Source organism: Chiloscyllium plagiosum, unplaced genomic scaffold (genome assembly GCF_037043375.1).
Source record: "Chiloscyllium plagiosum isolate Xiang-an unplaced genomic scaffold, Cpla_swu_hap1 HiC_scaffold_26, whole genome shotgun sequence".
NCBI lineage: Eukaryota > Metazoa > Chordata > Chondrichthyes > Orectolobiformes > Hemiscylliidae > Chiloscyllium > Chiloscyllium plagiosum.
Genome location: NW_028270164.1, coordinates 19,085,230 through 19,103,095, shown reverse-complemented (window position 1 = coordinate 19,103,095; position 17,866 = coordinate 19,085,230). Strand labels below are relative to the sequence as shown.

The window sequence follows — 17,866 nt, the reverse complement described above, 5'->3', positions numbered from 1 at the left end:
TAGCAGTGACTCCTGGAACCAGATGTTAATGTCACAATTGGTGTATGGAACCTTGGAGTAGCTATCTGCAGCTGCACAGCTGAACAGGAATGTTGCCTGTGGTCTATGAGCATGTAATAACAGCCAGGTATTAGGCCCATTTGTATGTTAATGTCTTAAAAGAGACATTATTTCACAGGTGGCATCCACAACATTGCAATGTCACAGCTTGTGACCCCATTTATTGGGAAGAGCTGCTATGTTCCTTCATTCAAGATTTAGACCAATGACTCTCTGATTAAAGGTGAGAGTGTGATCTTTGACCAAAAGGGGCCATTTGACCATGGGACTGGCTTTTAAATACAAGGAGACAGGTAGCAAGACAACACGGTTTTTGGAGGATGAGCTGGAAGAGACTTCTGAAAACTCGCCCACCAGCTGAGCAATGTTGAGTGAAGGGGAATACACTGGCGAATGAAATCAGAGGATTGTGCATGCGGTTGATTAAAGTTTCAGGTTGAGAAATAGCTTGCAGAGGAAGGACTTGTGTTTATATAGCACCTTTCAGGACCTTAGGATCTCCCAAAGCACTTTAGAGCAAACAAAGCACATCTGTTGTGCAGTAACTTTTGTAATCTGGTGAACATGGTGAACACTTTACTCCCAGCAAGATCCCACAAACAGCAAGGTGACAATGAGCAGTTGGCTCTTTTAGTAATGTTGGTTCAGGGATAATTATTGTGCACGATATGTAGGAGAACGCCCATGATTATTCCTGAAGTAATATAATGGAATTATAATAAATGGGCTGCAATTCGGTAGCACACTGAGAGACAGTACCTTTGACAAATCAACACACCCTCAGTATTGCACAAAGATGTCAACCTAGTTTGTAGCTTCAGGTGTCTGGAGTGGTAGCTAAACTCTCAGTCTTTGGACTCAGAGGAGCAGTGGCTAATATCAATGACACAGGTTTGGTTCTGTGCTATATAGCAATTGAATGTAACAAAACTGTGATAATAGATATCAGAAACTAAGAGCTGCAGGATAAAGGACTTTAGATGGCGCTATTAGACAACAATGCAGAAAAATAATATTGCAGAGCTGAAAGAGTTATTTGCACAGCAGCAATTTCATGCTGTGACTAATTGGTGATCCTGACCAGGGAGCCGGAAACTTTCAGCAGAGGGCCCTTATGTCGTTTACAGCAAGCCCTTTAACCTCAGCAAGAACAGTATTGCCTTCAGATTCGAGTCAGGCTGAAGCCCATGAGCACTGGGATGCCCCTAATGTCATTTCTGATGTTGTTTTTAAAAGTTTTCCAAGAGATAGAACTTATTTTCAGAATGTCACTGGTGAATTCCTCTACGCTAGAACTGGATGTCCTGATTTTGTTTTGAGCAACTTCAAACATTCAAACTGAACGCCAAAAGTCTAGATTTAAAGTGTTTATTTTTGTGGATTTTCCATACAATGCTGATCTGAAGGTTTGTTTTTCTGAATACCTTTCTGTTTGCAATGAGGATGAGGACATTGCTGGTATTTACAATTTAGTGAGAAAATGGCAGCACATACCTTCTTGATTTGTTTGTTTTTCTCTACAGTTTTATGGGATGTGGGTATTGGTGATGAGGTCATTAATTGTTGCCATCAGAGATTCCACACGTAGTGGACATTTTACCCAAGGCCTTGACAACTGCAACTGTAGTGGGAGTATATACTTGTTTTTCTTTCTATCCATTGTGGACAATTGTCAACAGTGATAAGGTAGAGCCATCCATTCAATGTAAATCCCACTCATTCCCATGGATTATGTCCATGGTAGGTATCAATGCCTCCTACTGCTCAGCCCTGTGAATAGCACAAATACCATGATAGTCTACAAGATCCTTAAACTCTTCTGAGATGCCTGACCACCACACTGTTATACAAGGTAATGGTTCTGAAAGGGTTAATACAGAAGCTGCTTTAGCTCCACCCAGTCTGGATAAAATCGCTGTAATGATTGGAACAAGGGCTGGGTGGATCTCATTGACTATGAGGTCCTTGATTGGAGAGTGCTGCATGCAGCGGTCCCCTGCAACCGCAGGTTACGGTGGTTCATGGACTCCCAGCCCAACTGCTTGTTCTGTGGCGCTGTGGAGTCCGTGGACCACGTGTATATTGGGTGTGGGCATTTGCACTCCCTTTCTGATTTTCTTAAAAACCTCCTCCTCTGCTTTTGGTTGCACTTCAGTCCCACGCTCCTGATCTTCGGGCACTCGGTAAGGAGGAGGGAGGGCAGGTCTGAAGACCTCCTCGTGGGTCTGCTCCTGGGCCTGGCCAAACTGGCCATCAACAGGTCCAGGCAGCGGGCCGTGGAGGGGGCCGTTAGGGCCGACTGCTTGCCCCTCTTCCGCGGTTACGTTAGAGCCCGGGTGTCCTTGGAGAAGGAGCACGCGGTGTCGACCAACACCCTGGAGTTGTTCAGGGAGAGGTGGGTGCCGCAGGGAGTGGAGTGCATTATTTCCCCCTCCAACTCTATTTTGATTTAATCCCTGCCCTCCCCTTCACTGTTTGATCACACAGCATTGCCTTTTGTGAAGGGCAGTGCTTGTCACTGGCCACTCGGGTGTTTTCCTTTCTTCCTGGTGGTGGGAATTGAATAAAGATTCGTACACCTTGTGTCTCTCACAGTGTCTCACACCTGCATGCACACAAGATGGGTACTGGGGGGGACAAAAAAGCACTATCGCAGTTAGGCGGTAGTGTGGGGGTAAAGGAAAAAAAAACAGGAGTGTCAGACATCCTCACACCCTGAGACCTGCTTTAAAAAAAAAGATAAACAGGACATTCACCCATTTGCCACTGGGTGGTGGAGATCCCCAGTGGAGGGCTCTCTACGCGGGAGTCCTCCCCTTTTCTCTCGGGGGATCTGGGGTGGAGGGTGCTGCATGCAGCGGTCCCCTGCAATCACAGATTGCGGTGGTTCATGGACTCCCAGCCCAACAGCTTGTTCTGTGGCGCTGTGGAGTCCGTGGACCACGTGTACATTGGGTGTGGGCGTTTGCGCTCCCTTTTTGATTTTCTTAAAAACCTCCTCCTCTGCTTTTGGTTGCACTTCAGTCCCACACTCCTGATCTTTGGGCACCCGGTACGGAGGAGGGAGGGCAGGTCTGAAGACATCCTCGTGGGTCTGCTCCTGGGCCTGGCCAAACTGGCCATAAACAGGTCCAGGCAGCGGGCCATGGAGGGGGTTGTTAGGGCCGACTGCCTGCCCCTCTTCCGCGGTTATGTTAGAGCCCGGGTATCCTTGGAGAAGGAGCACGTGGTCTCCACTGACACCCTGGAGTTGTTCAGGGAGAGATGTGCGTCACAGGGAGTGGAGTGCATTATTTCCCCCTCCAACTCTATTTTGATTTAATCCCTGCCCTCCCCCTTCACTATTTGATCACACAGCATTTGCCCTTTGATGTGAAGGGCACTGCTTCTCACTGGCCACTCAGGTGTTTCCTTTTTTCCTGGTGGTGGAAATTTGGATAAAGGTTCGTGCACCTTGTGTCTCTCACTGTGTCTCACACCTGCACACACACAACATGGGTGCTGGGGAAAAAATAAGCACTACCGCAGTTAGGCGGTAGTGTGGGGTTTAAAAAAAAAGAGAAAGAAAGAAAAAAATAAACAGGAGTATCAGAGGTTCTGTTCACTCTGAGAAAGAAAAATATAAAAAGATAAACAGGACATTCAGAGTGTCTCCTCATTCTAGGGACTGAGTCGGCTTAGCCCTTGTACAGTAAAGGGGTCCTGGTGACAGGATATCGGCTCCTTTGCAGTTATTTCAATCAGATGGTATTTGAGTGGAAAAGAAGTTGTCCAGTATGAGGTCCTGGTAGAAACAAACATGATGTTTCGGGCTCCTGATAGGCTTTATAATTATGTCTCAACCGTCAATATAACTTGTACCTTTTACTCTCATACAATAGAGAGTGTTTTGTGAGACAAATGCCTCTTCTCATTACTGATTTATCCTTGTTAAATAAATAGCCTTCAAACATAGAGGGCAGGAGTGGGGGCAGCATTCCTCCCTCAAAACAGGGCACAAATGGTTGGTACCGTAATATGGAGAGCAACAGTGGGGACCCTACCCTCAAGGTAGCACCAGTGACTTAGGAGATACAAATTTTCGGAAGATAACAAAATTCACCATTTTAAATGCATTGCCATTTTAGAAGAATACAGTCAGTTAGCAGCTGAGAGCACACTAATGTTCAATTGTCAGCAGCGCTCAAAGAAGCAACAGCTGAGCAAAAGCAGCACTCCAGAAAGAAAGCTTGACAACTTTCAGCTCCGAGCTGATGAGAGGTACAGGAAAAATGGAGCAAAATAGGATGAGGCTAAAGATAAGTCATGCTGGGAAGTTGTGCAGTACCTACAGAAGGAGCACGCAGTGGCCACCTATGTGGCAGCAGTTCAGACCTGTTGTGAGTATGACTATAAGTCACTGTAGGAAAAGGGGAAAGAGTTTAAAATAATGGTGCCAAATTCTAGCCTGGGAAGAACAGAAATGAAAATGAGGCTTACAACCAGTATAAATAGGCTTCATGAGCCATAACAACAGTAAACAGCAGCACAGTGGCTCAGTGGTTAGCACTGCTGCCTCACAGCACCAGTGACTTGGGTTTGATTTCAGCCTCCGACGACCGTCTGTGTGGAGTTTGCACATTCTCCCCATGTCTGTGTGGGTCTCATCCAGGTGCTCTTGTTTCCTCCCACAGTCCAAAGATGTACAGGTTAGGAGAATTGGCCATGCTAAATTGCCCGTAGTGTTTAGGGATGTATAGGTTAGATGCATTTGTCAGGGAAAGTGTAGAGTAATAAGGTAAGGAAATGTGTCTGGGTGGTAAATTGTTCGGAGGGTCGGTGTGGACTTGTTGGGCCAAATGGCCTGTTATCACACAGTAGGGATTCTAAACAGATCAAGGACCAGAACATCAGTTTAGACCAAGGGCAGAATATTGGAGGAATCAGTGTAGATTTAAGGCGATAAGAGGGAAATTTAAAGGATCTCTGAAACAGACTAATGGCAGAAGATAGCAAGTAGAATTTCAAAATGATGATGAGATTGACTCATTTGTAAATTAAAAGCAATTTTGGAAAGAATTTTTATCAAAGTTGCAACAACAACAACAAATTCTGTAAGGAGGCACACATTGCAGTTCAAGGTGGGAGAATGTCCACTTAGCCTGGGAAACCTCCTTCTCAGCTACAGAAGATGAGGAAAACATCTAGGAAGTGGAAAACCACAATTTCAATCATTTAAAAAAACAGGCAGAATCACCAACAAACAGCAAGGAGATGCAATATTGTTAATTAGCAAAAGTTGACATATTGTCCTCGAATAAATTCTAAACTTAATTGGAAGAATATCAGACAGCTATGCTATTATATAGAGTTTAAAGATTGTAGAGAACTTGTGTTTCCCTTACCTGGTCTGAAATGCTTGACTGTAGATTTTCCCTGATTTGAAATTTGCTTCTGCAGTAGTCCGTTTGACTGATTAGCGCCGTCCGTTGTTAACTGTCTGCCCTTGTCACTCTTAAAATGGAAACTCTATTCTTCTATACTTGCTAGAATGAATGCTGTACAGCTAAATCCAATTCCAACACATAGCACTATCTATCATATTGTAATGGTGTGAATAAACTAAATCATTAGACAACCATAGCTAGACTCTAAGCCACTATAAAGTAGATTTGCCACCGTAATTCTCGTTTTAGGTTGATAGGTACTGGAACTGCTTTGTCTGGTTTGGTCGTAGTCTAATGAGGAAAAGACTCTTGTCTGTATCTAATTGTAATTTATTACATGTTAGTAATCAAATGCAAGTTACATTGCCATAAAGACTACAAAGAGACATCGATCATAGTTCTATGTCCTTTGAGGTCCAGAGCTATTGTGTCCTTTCTCACCCAAGTCCTTAAATTCACCATCAAATTTTGTGGAGCTTAATCCTTCTAGAACCATTACCTTATGCAACAGTGTTGAAGGTTTTATAGTGCAATGCAGTTATGATTTCCCGATTAGTAACACAAAACAGAACAAAACTATGGGGAAAGATGTTGCCAGAATTGAGCCGTTATTAATTTCAGAAAAGAATAAACATACTATTTTCTCAAGCAAAGAAGAAACTAAAGGCTAATGGGGTGATCTGAATGGAAGTCTTTAAAATAGAATGGGTTTTGACAGAAGAGATGTCGCGAAGATGTTTCCACTCGATGAGGTCCATATTCTTGAGGCTATATAAGATGGACATTAATATATTTATAGTCAATTCAGGAGAAACGTCTTTACTCAGACAGTGGTTAGAATGTGGAATTCATAACCACAAGGAGTAGTTGAAGCAACTAGAATAGATGCATTTTAGGGAAAACTGCATAAGCATGTAAGGAAGAAAAAAGATAGGTGGTTATGCTGTCAGTGTGAGATGGAATGCAATTATGTGTTGAATTAAGTTGGATGGCCCAGCCTAAACAGTTTGTTTATTGTAACTTATTGTAATGATGTTGGGGATGCAGTACCTTACACTGAACTCACCAAGAGCTGGGAAGACCCTGGCATAAGAAGGCAGTGTCTACTCTGAATTGTTAGGGATCCACTCTATTCAGCTGAACAACACAACCATTTCTACAAACTGCTAAAGCAAAAGACCTGGTTTATTCAAAACACCTTCCATCTTCCCTCAGGAATCTCACCACAGAGTCAGTATTAATCACTCACTGACTTCACCATACTTCATGAGAGGCCTGTAAATGATCATTGAGGCTGCTAAATTTCTCCAAGTAAAGGCCAGACAGTCATGTGGAACCTCACACAGTAGCAAAGCTGGCTCTTATCCAGCTACTGCTCTGTTTAAATTAAACATGAAGTGGACCTTGCAACTCACTAAATTCAACTCAGTTTGGGTTTTGAATGATCTTCACCCATTGTATCCGTGGAGTGAAATCATGACTGCATTTGTTTAGAATTAATATTTTATGATTTGAATGTGTAAACTTAAAATTTGCCAAACGATAAAGCAGTTAAAGAATATCTTATCTGTACCCTCCAATTAATTCTGAATGAAAAAATATAATGTCATTTAATGTTGGAAAAGAGTTAAAGAATGTTCGCTTTTTAGAACTACAACTATGTTGTAATAATTCCAGGCATATTATGTAACTTTCTTTATTTAAAAAGATCACTTCAGTTTGTTTTACTTCCATTTAATCATTCCAAATAGAACAATTTACTTAGCCTCACTGGGCTATCCAATTTCAGCAATTATTGCATAACGATTTCAGATTTTTTTTAACCAGAGCATTTTCCTGTTTATCCAGAACACAGTTCTCTGACAGTTACTCCCTGAGTAATTGCGATCAGTGTTATTACAGGACCTTGTTCTGGTTTAAATCGGCGCCATTTCAAATGGTGGAAGCTAGAAAAGCACTACAGTCTTTTACTTGGACAGCTGGTCAGGACAAGAGGAGGGAGAGGGTTAGAGAGAGTGTGAGAACAATAACAAGCAGATTTTATATGTTATAGCCAGCTTTAATTGATGGAGGAGAGATCTACACTCCCACATTCTCTTCTGCAGCTTGCCACTCTTGACCTTTGCTTTTTATAGTATACAGCCAACATTTTTTTGTCTCCTCCTTTCTGGTTTCCCACATTTTGATTCCACATGCTTCATTACACTTCATTCATACTTTTATTTATTTTAAATATTACTGTATCTCCCAATATCTTACCCTCCATCTTAATCTACATCTAATGTATGTGGTGGTATCTTCATTTATAATTGTATTATACCTTGAACATTTCACTGTAGTAGTCTGCTGTGGAACTACCTTTAACTGGGCCTGAATACCTAAACTATGCAAAGTTCAATTATAAGCTTAGAATGAAAATCCCTTGTATAGTACCCAACAGCAAATATTGTACAGTACTCATATCAGGTTTCCTTTCCTCAACACCTCAATAGGTTTAAAGTAACTGACTTGAATTCACAGTCTGAAACCTCAGATATACTTGGAGCTATCACATACCTGAGTTTAAACAGCTATAGCTTTAAGTCCTCTTCAGGGTTTTATCCCCACACTTTTTCTTTTACTAATTTCTGCCTCTAATGTAATCTAGTTTTACTCTACTCTCTCCTTCTCAGGAATGCTGCTTTATACATCCATTTCCACGCAAGGATTTCACAGAATTGCCAAAAGCAAGGTAAAACTCTTTCTCTGAGCTTTGAATTATTTCCTCAAACTTAGAAAAAAAATTCCCTTAGGTAGAAATTTCTTACAGACCTTAAAGCACCATGGTAAGCCATAAAATCCTGAAATAAACACAAACAGGTTAGGCTGCCAAAGTAGCTCTTACAAACTGTTTCAGAATAAATCATCATGGCTATAAAATGCTTAGAAATTAATTATAATGTTCAGCCTCATAGAAAACCCAATTTTACAAATTCAAAATTCAAAATCCAAACTTGAAATAAATACTTTTAACATTTTACATAAATGACACAGCTTACATCATATTTTGCAGGTTAGGTGCTTCACCTGCGCTGATTTGGCTCAAGATATGGTCACCTATTCAGTAGCCAAAACACTTCTGGCATGCAATTGTCCCCTCATTCAGAACTCATCAGATCTGACCATAAGATATAGAAGTAGAAGTAGGCCATTTGGTCTATCAAATTTGCTGTTCCATTGAATGAGTTCATGGCCAGTTGGATAATCCTAATCTCCACTTTCCTACCTTTTTCCCAATGAAAAGTAAATTCCTTACTGATTAGAAATCCATCTCAGCCCTGAGTATATTTAATAATCCAGTCTCTACAGCCCTCCATGGTAAAATATCCTTCTCAACTCCAATCTAACTGAATGATCTGTAACTTTGAGGTTATGACCACTGATTCAAGACTGTTCAACAAGAGGTAACAGCCTCTCTGTATCTACCCCATCACATCCCCAAAGAATCTTATATGTTTCAGGATGATCACCTGTCAGTCTTCTAAACTCCAATGAGTACAGGCCAAACATATTCAACCTCTCTCCTTACGAAATCACCCTATGTCCAAAATAGACCTACTGAATCTTCTCTGGACTGCCTCCAATGCCATTGTTTCTTTCCCTAACTAACAAGACTAAAACAGTTCACAGTATTCTAGATGAGTTCTAAGTCATTCTTTGTACAACTTCAGCAAGCTTTTCCCATTTTCATATTTCAATCCTTTTGAAATAAAGACAGAAAATCCCTATTACCTTCTGAACTGCATGCTGGGTTTTCATGATTTATGCACAAAAACCCTCAAATCCCTCTGTGCTACAACTTTCCACAGTCTTTCTCCATTTAAATAATATTCAGCTCCACTATTCTTCAACCGAGGATTCCCCAACACTATTGTTGACAGGCCCCTCAACTGCGTCCAACCCATCTCCCTCACTTCGGCCCTCACCCCCTTCTCTTCTCTCCTGCAACAGCAATAGGGCTCCCCTTGTCCTTAACTACCATCCCACCAGCACCAACATCCAGAAAATCATTAACCTCCATTGAGATGCCCCCATTAGATACATATTCCCTTCCCCTCTCTTGTCTGCCTTCTGCAGGGACTGTTCCTATTACTTACAACCCGTTGCTAGCCACTAACAGTCTCCATTAATAGTTACTCACCCCTTGAATAGTCTTGGATCAATGGTCATAATCTCAAAGTAATAGATCACTCAGTTAGATTGGAGTTGAGAAGTATATTTTACCACGGGCGCTGTAGACACTGGGTTGGTAAATACACTCAGGGCTGAGATGGATTTTTAATCAGTCAGGGAATTGAATGGTATTGGGAATTGAATGGTATTGGGAAAAAATAAACAGGAAAGTGGAGTGGAGGATTATCAGGTCAGCCTGATCGTATTCAATGGCACAGCAGATTTGATAGGCCGAATGGCTTGTTATCCACTCCTTTGTTTGTTGAACTGTTCTTCTCTCTCTTTGGGCTCTATCCCTACCTAACATTTACTTCTTAGCCCCTCCCCCAACCCTACCTTCTGCTAGCTCCCTAGCTCCCATCAGTTCTGAGGAAGGGTCACCGGACCCAAAACATTAACTCCGATTTCTCTTCACAGATGCTGCCAGACCTGATTGGATATGAAGGTATCATTTTTAAAGTATATTCTCATGAGCAATTTGAAATTGTATAAAGTAGCCTCTTGTAGATCTAATTCCTGTTTTCCACAAAACACATGATTCCACCGGCTCTAAATCACAAATTCTGTATAATTGAAAGTATCTGTCAAATAGTTAAACTATGCCCTTATCAATAGTGATGGCAATTCACTGTATTCAGATCAGAACCATGAGACTACCTCAATGACTTATTTAATAGTTGAACTGTCTGAGATAGAATTGACCCACACCACATTCTTAAATGTTGACAATGGGGTTGCAAACACTTTTGCGCGTAAGAAACGAATATGAGGCAGGGTTTTATTTTTCTCCACATTGTGTGGTCATCTCTTTTGAAAATGCACATGTCTGGACATCAAGTGAATAAAGGAGCCATTGCAGTTCATGGTTTATGACAGCTATTTCATGTGCTTGTGGAACAATTTGCCCAGCAGTGATACTGTAGTAGCGCTAAGAAAGATTCTCACTAAGAATTTCAGCATCGTCCATTGCTGCTGCTGGGCGGGATCAATGCTAGAGAGTATGGAGAAACAAGATTTTGCATTTTTTTTACATCATACTGACTGTCCTACATATTTTACAGCTCATGAGGCCATTTTAAATTTGAGTTGCTAAAGTATTAAGCTATTTTGCAAACCAAGATCCCAGAAAGAGCAATAGGACAAATGACCAGATAATCTTTTTTAGTTATTGGTTAAGGGATGAAGATTAGTCAACACACTGATGGGAATACTCTGCTGATCTTTTTTCAATGGTAATGGAAATTTTAAACTGCAGTGGGTAGAAAGGGGCTTGGTTTAACAGCTCATGTGAAAGACAGCATCTGCAACAGTGCACACTCCTTCAATACTACACTGGAGTGGAAAATGAACCCTCGCTCTGAGGTGAAGAGTGCTGTCACCTGAGCCATGGCTGATTCTCCCAGTCGTAGTGAGTGGATTCAGGAAGAGAGGGGAGGGAGAAAAAAGTCAACAAGGCAACAGGGATAGGACTGGGAAGAAAAAGATTCAAGTAAGAGCATTAAATATTCCTTTTGCAGCATTTTATTTTCTTCCAAATTTGAATGTGAATGGAAACTGTATAAATAAAAGCAATCTGGTTTTGCGTCTCTCTGATTGCAATGGAGAAAAATAAAAATTATGTTCCTCTTGATTAACAGCCCATTAGAGAATGAATCCAACCAAAAGCAACAACAGCTGGCTGGCTGTGTGCCTGAGTACTGTGCGGTCACAATACTGAGCACTGTGATGAGTGGCTGTGTATAGTCGGCAAGAGAGAGGAGGTCCACACTCAGAAACTTTACTTTAAATAGAATTGCCAGGCAGTGGGGAGAATGCTTACTCCATCTCAAGAGTGCTTCATTTTTCATTCGCAGCCCTGGTATTTAATTGTTCGTCATTTTCAAAGAGCTCAGGGCCCTGATTCAGAAGAAAAAGAAATTCATGCGTAGCAGGAATTATGCAAGTTTATTGTGCGATGTGACTCATACTTGGAGGCCTCTTTGATTTCTAGTTTAAAACAATAACAACGTGTATTTCTGGCACAAAATGTACTGTCACCTGCTTAAAAGCTACATTTAGCTTCTGAAAATATTATCAGTTGAGAGTCACTGGCCTGATTTGATAAGAATGGCAATCAGGTGGATGACTTGTTATCAGTGGGGCAGAAATCTGCTCCTTCTCTCTATCAGCTGCCTCACAGGGAGATGTACAATATTAAAAATTACACAACACCAGTTTATAGTCCAACAGGTTTATTTGGAAGCACTAGCTTTCGGAGCACTGCTCCTTCATTAGGGTGTTTGGAGGCTGTGGCAGTGATCTGAACCTGAAAGCAGCAAATTCCCTAAAAGCAGAGTTATCCTGATTACAATGTTCTCTGGTATAATGCAGCTGGGGCCTGACTGCAATTTCTGTTCTGGACAAGAGAACTATTGTGGTACCTTCACTCTGCCAACCAGGTAGCAAGTAGATCCAGGGAAAGGGGCTCTTCACACCTGTTTACCTATTTCCTGCTCATCAGAAAGAGGCCTCAATGAATACCCTGGGCTTCTCCCACTCAGGAGTGGATTCCCCTCAACCCCCTCATTATGCCCTCATAATCCCTTCCCCCACACTCCCTACAAAGGCTTCTCAGCAACAAGATCAAGAAGGCAGTCCCTCACACCTTCTCAAAGGCAACTAGGAATGGGCAGTAAAAGTTGGCCTATCCAATGAGCCAAATATTCCATGAGTTAATATAAAGAAAGAGGTGACCACAGTGTCAAAGCAAGAAATCTAGCTGTAGTTTCAGAACTAGAAGAGGAGAAAATCAATGTATGTATCTATTCCACACCAATTCATGTCCAACTCTGCTGTGGACTAAACACAATGGAGATTGATGACCAGACCAATTATGTTCATAACCAAAATCATGCTGGTATAGTTTACGGATACTCACTATTCTGTTTCATTCAAGGAAGAAGTGACAATGAAGAACAATGAGCCTAATCATTCAGCTTTGACATGCTATTGAATTATTAGGGGTTTACAATAAAGATGGGGGCATAGCGGTAATGTCTTTGGTGACACAGGCTTTTATCCCACCATAGTATCTGGTGTATTCCAAGTGGGAAATCTGACATACAGCCTCAGTGCTGGTAACCATGAAACTATTCCTGACTGTTGTAAAACCCCACCTGGTTCATGAATGTCCTTTAAGGAAGGGAATCTACTATCCCTAGCCATCTGGCTTACATGTGACTCCAGACCCATATCAATGTAAGTGATTCTTAACAACCCCATGAATTGATCCAATGAGCTATTCAGTTCAAAGACAATGAAGGATGGCCTCACCAATGATGACTATATCACAGGAAAGCATAAGGAGGGAAAACGAACCTCACTACACTGATAGGGGAACCAGACATTCCAGTCTTTTTTTGCCAGGACAGTCCGAGATGTTCATGAAATGTCCTGTGACTCCCAACAATTTTTAAGCCTCTATATTTTGGAAAACCCTTACACAATGCTGATGGGAACAAGGCAGCAGCAATACCCTAATGTAATGGGAATGTATATCGTGAAGATAGAGGGAATGGGGAGGGGATACTCTGGGTTGATTGACATCTAATCCGAAGGAGACCCCTTCAGTCGGGCCTACATTCAAGAACTCTCATGTGATCAGTCATTTCTCACATCTTACCTTCTTGCCTAGCTTTTGTTCTTTGTTTTACTATGCAGGTTAAAAGCTGTTTATACCTCAAGAATCACTTGAAGTAATACCATTTCTGATGACATAGCTTTGAATCTAAGCCTACTTATAGTCTTCCAGTTCTGTGCAAGAGATTGGCAATATTTAACCTTCTTTGAAGAGTTTACCTTCTTTAAACATCTTACAAATGTAATGGAGGGTTTTTCAACTCTGTGGTTGTAATGGAAGTTTGCTCATGCTTCATTAAGACTCTTGCTGTGTTCTTCTTGTCTCTTGAAAACAATATGTAGGTTAGACCAGAATTGCTTAATCCTTCAATTGACCAGTGCTATTGTGCTTTAATTGTCTTCATTAAAAAATTCCCTCACTCATTGCTTATAGAATATGTAAGTTCTTTTTCAACACCCTCTTTGTTTCATTTTTCTCAGCCTTGTCTTGTGGCATCCGCACACTATTCCCATTGAGAGCTGCACCTTGTTTTACAATTACTGCCTTACAGCACAAATTACAGCACCGTTTAATATTTCCCCTTTTGCACAAGGAAATTTTGGCTTTAACTCATATAATCCTCAGTATCTGGTTGGCTCACCAGCTTAACTCAGACTCAGGACCACTCCCACAGAATACCACGTGGTGATGTAATCTGTACCCCTGTCATGAAGTTGCAGCTTTCTTCTGTTCTGGCACGTTTTCTCTCAGGTTTGAAATGCTTTCTGTGATGTTCCATGGAGTATTTTCATGTTATAAGCTGGGTGGCATGGTGGCCCAGTGGTTAGCACTGCTGCATCACAGCGCCAGGGTTTGATTTCCACCTCAGTTGACAGTGTGGAGTTTGCACCTTCTCCCCCTGTCTGTGTGGCTTTCCTCCAGGTGCTCCAGTTTCCTCCCACAATCCAAAGGTGTGCAGGTCAGTTAAATGGTCATGCTAAATTGCCCGTGGTGTTAGGTGCATTAGTCAGGGGTAAATGTAGGGTAGGGGAATGGGTCTGGGTAGGTTACTCTTCAGAGTGTCGGTGTGGACTTGTGGGGCCGCTGGCCTGTTTCACAAGCCGTAGGGAATCTAACAACTATTGCCATGATGTTTGTAGCAAACACTGTCATCATCAATGTCTCGTGTCTTAAAGTCTTCTTGGTCACTAAAACATTCCTTTCCCTGAAACCCTGCAGTCCAATTTCTCTTAGTTGCCAGCATTTAGAAGTAGTCAGCTGCTCTGTGATGCATACTGAGTTGTGGCTGGGCATACTGTTTTTGCCATGTTGCCAATTACATGTTATGAGTGTGGATTCCTTCAAACATGAAGAGTTACAGTATAGGTGAGGATTGTCACCTCTCTGTTCTGAAGAAGAGTCATTTTGGACTCGATATGTTAACTCTTTCCCTCTCCACGGTTGCTGACTGACCTACTGAGTTTCTCCAGTATTTTCTGTGTTTGCCATCTTTCAGGTCTAACAAAAAGAGAAATGTGGAATGGAACAGTATTCAGTTCACTGCATTGTGGCAGCTATTTACAGATTATCAGAATGAGACTTAAATTGCTACAGTGATTGATCGGAGAACACGAGTCTCAGATTCAACTCCTATCTGCTCCTGCTTTGTTCTGGCTAAGTCCTTGCCATATCTTCATAGTGATTAATCCTCACTGCCCTCAGTCAAATGGTCACCCTTTTAGAGCCTTTCAAACTTACACACAGCACTCTGGTGTACAGCAACAAAGACAACAGCTCACCTCAGAAACAATCAGACAAAACCACTTTCAAATTATTTAACCTGGATGTCACATAGTTCCATGAACTACAAATATGAATTTAAAATCAAAAAGTTATAATTTTAGCTTTAAAAGTTTTAAATCTTCGGGAGATAGAAATGTATTGTGAGTAGGATTCTGCCAATTGACCGTGTGAAACTAGCTTTCCATTGCCAACTACATTTCTCATTTTGAACCCACCATTGCGAATTTGGCATTTCAGCTCCTGCCTGATTAACTCATCCCTCCTTCCCTGTTTCCAGCTCTCAGTGACTAAGTAGTCACATTCACACTGCTTACACACTCATACACCAGTCATACACGCACACGTAGTCACAGACACATACACAGACACTACAAAGTTGCTTAGTTCAATGCGATAATTTCATCTGGAAGTAGTTAGCTAAATAGAGATAGGGATGAAGTAGGAGCTGTCTCTGATTTTTGGGGATAAATCCAAAACTGGGCCAAAGGGGGAGCTCTAACTTTTTCAGAGTTATAAATAAATCTGAGCTGCAGTATAAACACTGGCCTATATTTTGTTTGGAGCTTTCAGAATGTCTGAGATTTGATTCTTTGCGAGCTTATCGCCATTTCCAAAGATATGTTAGGCTTTGGAAATGGCTATAAATTTTAATTCAATATTGGTTCCTACTAATTTGTGTTTATCTGAGGTTTGGATGTTAGGATTTATCCATCAATGAGATAAGAATCAGTTTGTTCAAAAATTTCAGCTAAAAAAACAAATGGATAAACATATAAATGATAACGATTTGCAATATTATTTTCATTTTTGTTAATTACAGTTGAAGAGCTATTCTACTCCCTATACAAAAACTTTGCAAACTGGGGAATATTTCAGTCATTTCAGTTCAGAGGTGGTTGCACCTTCATATTGTCCCATCATCATTTGATACATGTTTGATGTTTGAACACAAGGGGATAGCAGCAGCTATGACAGTAGGTGCTGATCTGAGATCTAATCTTCATATTGGAAGATCCTCAATAAACAGTGAGTTCTAATAAGGAAAGCAATCTTCAGGCCAACCTGTGACATTGGATCCTAAATTTGTCGGATGGTTTCTTAATCTGTGAATGACACAAAGATGGGTCAGAAAGTAAGCCGTAGACACCAGTCATCATAGAGAATCCTTTTGGCCTTTCAGATCAAGTTTATATCAAGGAATCACTACAATATGGAAGCAGGCCATTCAGCTCATCAAGTCCATGCCAACCCTCTGAAGAGCATCCCACCCAGAACCATTCCCAATCCTATCTCTGTAGCCCTGCATTCCCCATGGCCAATCCACCTAACCTGCACTTCTTTGGACTGTGGGAGGAAATCAGATGTGTACATAGAATCTAGATATATCTATTAAAGTTTTCAAGTAAGTCAAGCTTGCTTACAGTCTTCCAGTTCTGTGTAAGAGATTGACAAGTTTATATGTAGAGACCCACAAATGAAACATTGGTGAGATTGAGCTGGGTCATCTCCATGATGACACTGCTGAGAGACAGTTTATAGGTGAGAGATAGGAGGGAACTAAGAATGGATTTTTGGGGGCATGCTAGTAGTATGAGTGCTAAAGTGGCAAGAGAAGTCATTGCCACTCCAACATTTTGGGAAGGATCTTATAGTGAGCAAAATAGCAAGATTTATAGCAGAATTGAATGAGATGTCCATTTTTGCATTGGGAACACCTTGTTCCATCTTTTATGCATTTTCCAAGTGGTGAGATGAGTTTCTCATAAGATTTGCCATTTAAGAATGATGATTGCTGGCTAAATGCCCCAACTCACCAAATTAATATTCATCTTCTTATCTTATCAAATTCGCTGGACAAGCTCACAACTGAGAATTCTTGACATGAAAGTCAGAGTCTCCCATGTCCTTACCCCAACCCCCACACACCAGGCCTTATTATCACATGGAGACAATGAGGTCTGCAGATGCTGGAGATCAGATTGAGAGCGTGTTGCTGGAAAAGCACAGCAGGTCAGGCAGCATCCGAGGAGCAGGAAAATCGACGTTTCGGGAAAAAGCCCTTCATCAGGTTCTGGCCCGAAACATCGATTTTCCTGCTCCTTGGATGTTGCCTGACCCGCTGTGTTTTCTAGCAACACACTCTTAACTTATTATCACATGGCCTGCCATGACACACATCCCATTGTTAGTCATTAATAGTCCCCATTAGCAGCCATTCATTCTCCTAGGATGACTGTTATCCACTTCTTTGTCTGCCCAGTTGTTTTTTTCCTCTCTCTTTAGGCTCTGTCTTCAATTTTTTTTCCTAGCTGTCATCAATTCCGAGGAAGAGTCACTGGACCCAAAACATTAATATTGCTTTCTCTCCACAGATGCTGCCAGACTGGCTGAGTTTTCCCAGGAAATCAGTTTTTGTTTCTGATTTTGAGCATTTGCAGTTCCTTAGTTTTTTTTAATATTGCCAAAGCAGCTGTTGCCCCATAGTGTCCAATAAACGGGTGCCATTCCCTCGTATTTCTGGGCAGTACCATCATACAGCTCCTGATTTTAAGTGAAAAATCTTCATCATTACATAGATCTGTCATTTGCCCCACAACTTTATCATTCAGTCATTTAAAAGATCTATTCAGGAGCTATGTTTCAAAGTTGAAAGGAGCTATGTTTCAAAGTTACTACATATGCCTCAGCTCCTTCCCACTTATCCACGCATTGGCAGTTGCTCACTTTCCTCATGCTGCTCTCTTGTCTTTTATCATCAGCCTTCCCC

The 17,866-nt window shown here is 41.4% G+C and overlaps 1 long non-coding RNA gene across 1 annotated transcript in view; it reads left to right on the top strand.

Annotated features, from left to right (window-relative positions):
- Positions 1 to 1,369: 1,369 nt before the first annotated feature.
- Positions 1,370 to 17,866, top strand: part of LOC148145106 (uncharacterized) — a 44,588-nt gene continuing 28,091 nt past the window's right edge. Inside the window, exons 1-2 of the long non-coding RNA XR_015750907.1 lie at positions 1,370 to 1,466; positions 8,159 to 8,217. This is a non-coding gene — a long non-coding RNA (uncharacterized LOC148145106). The remainder of the gene's footprint in view (positions 1,467 to 8,158; positions 8,218 to 17,866) is intronic.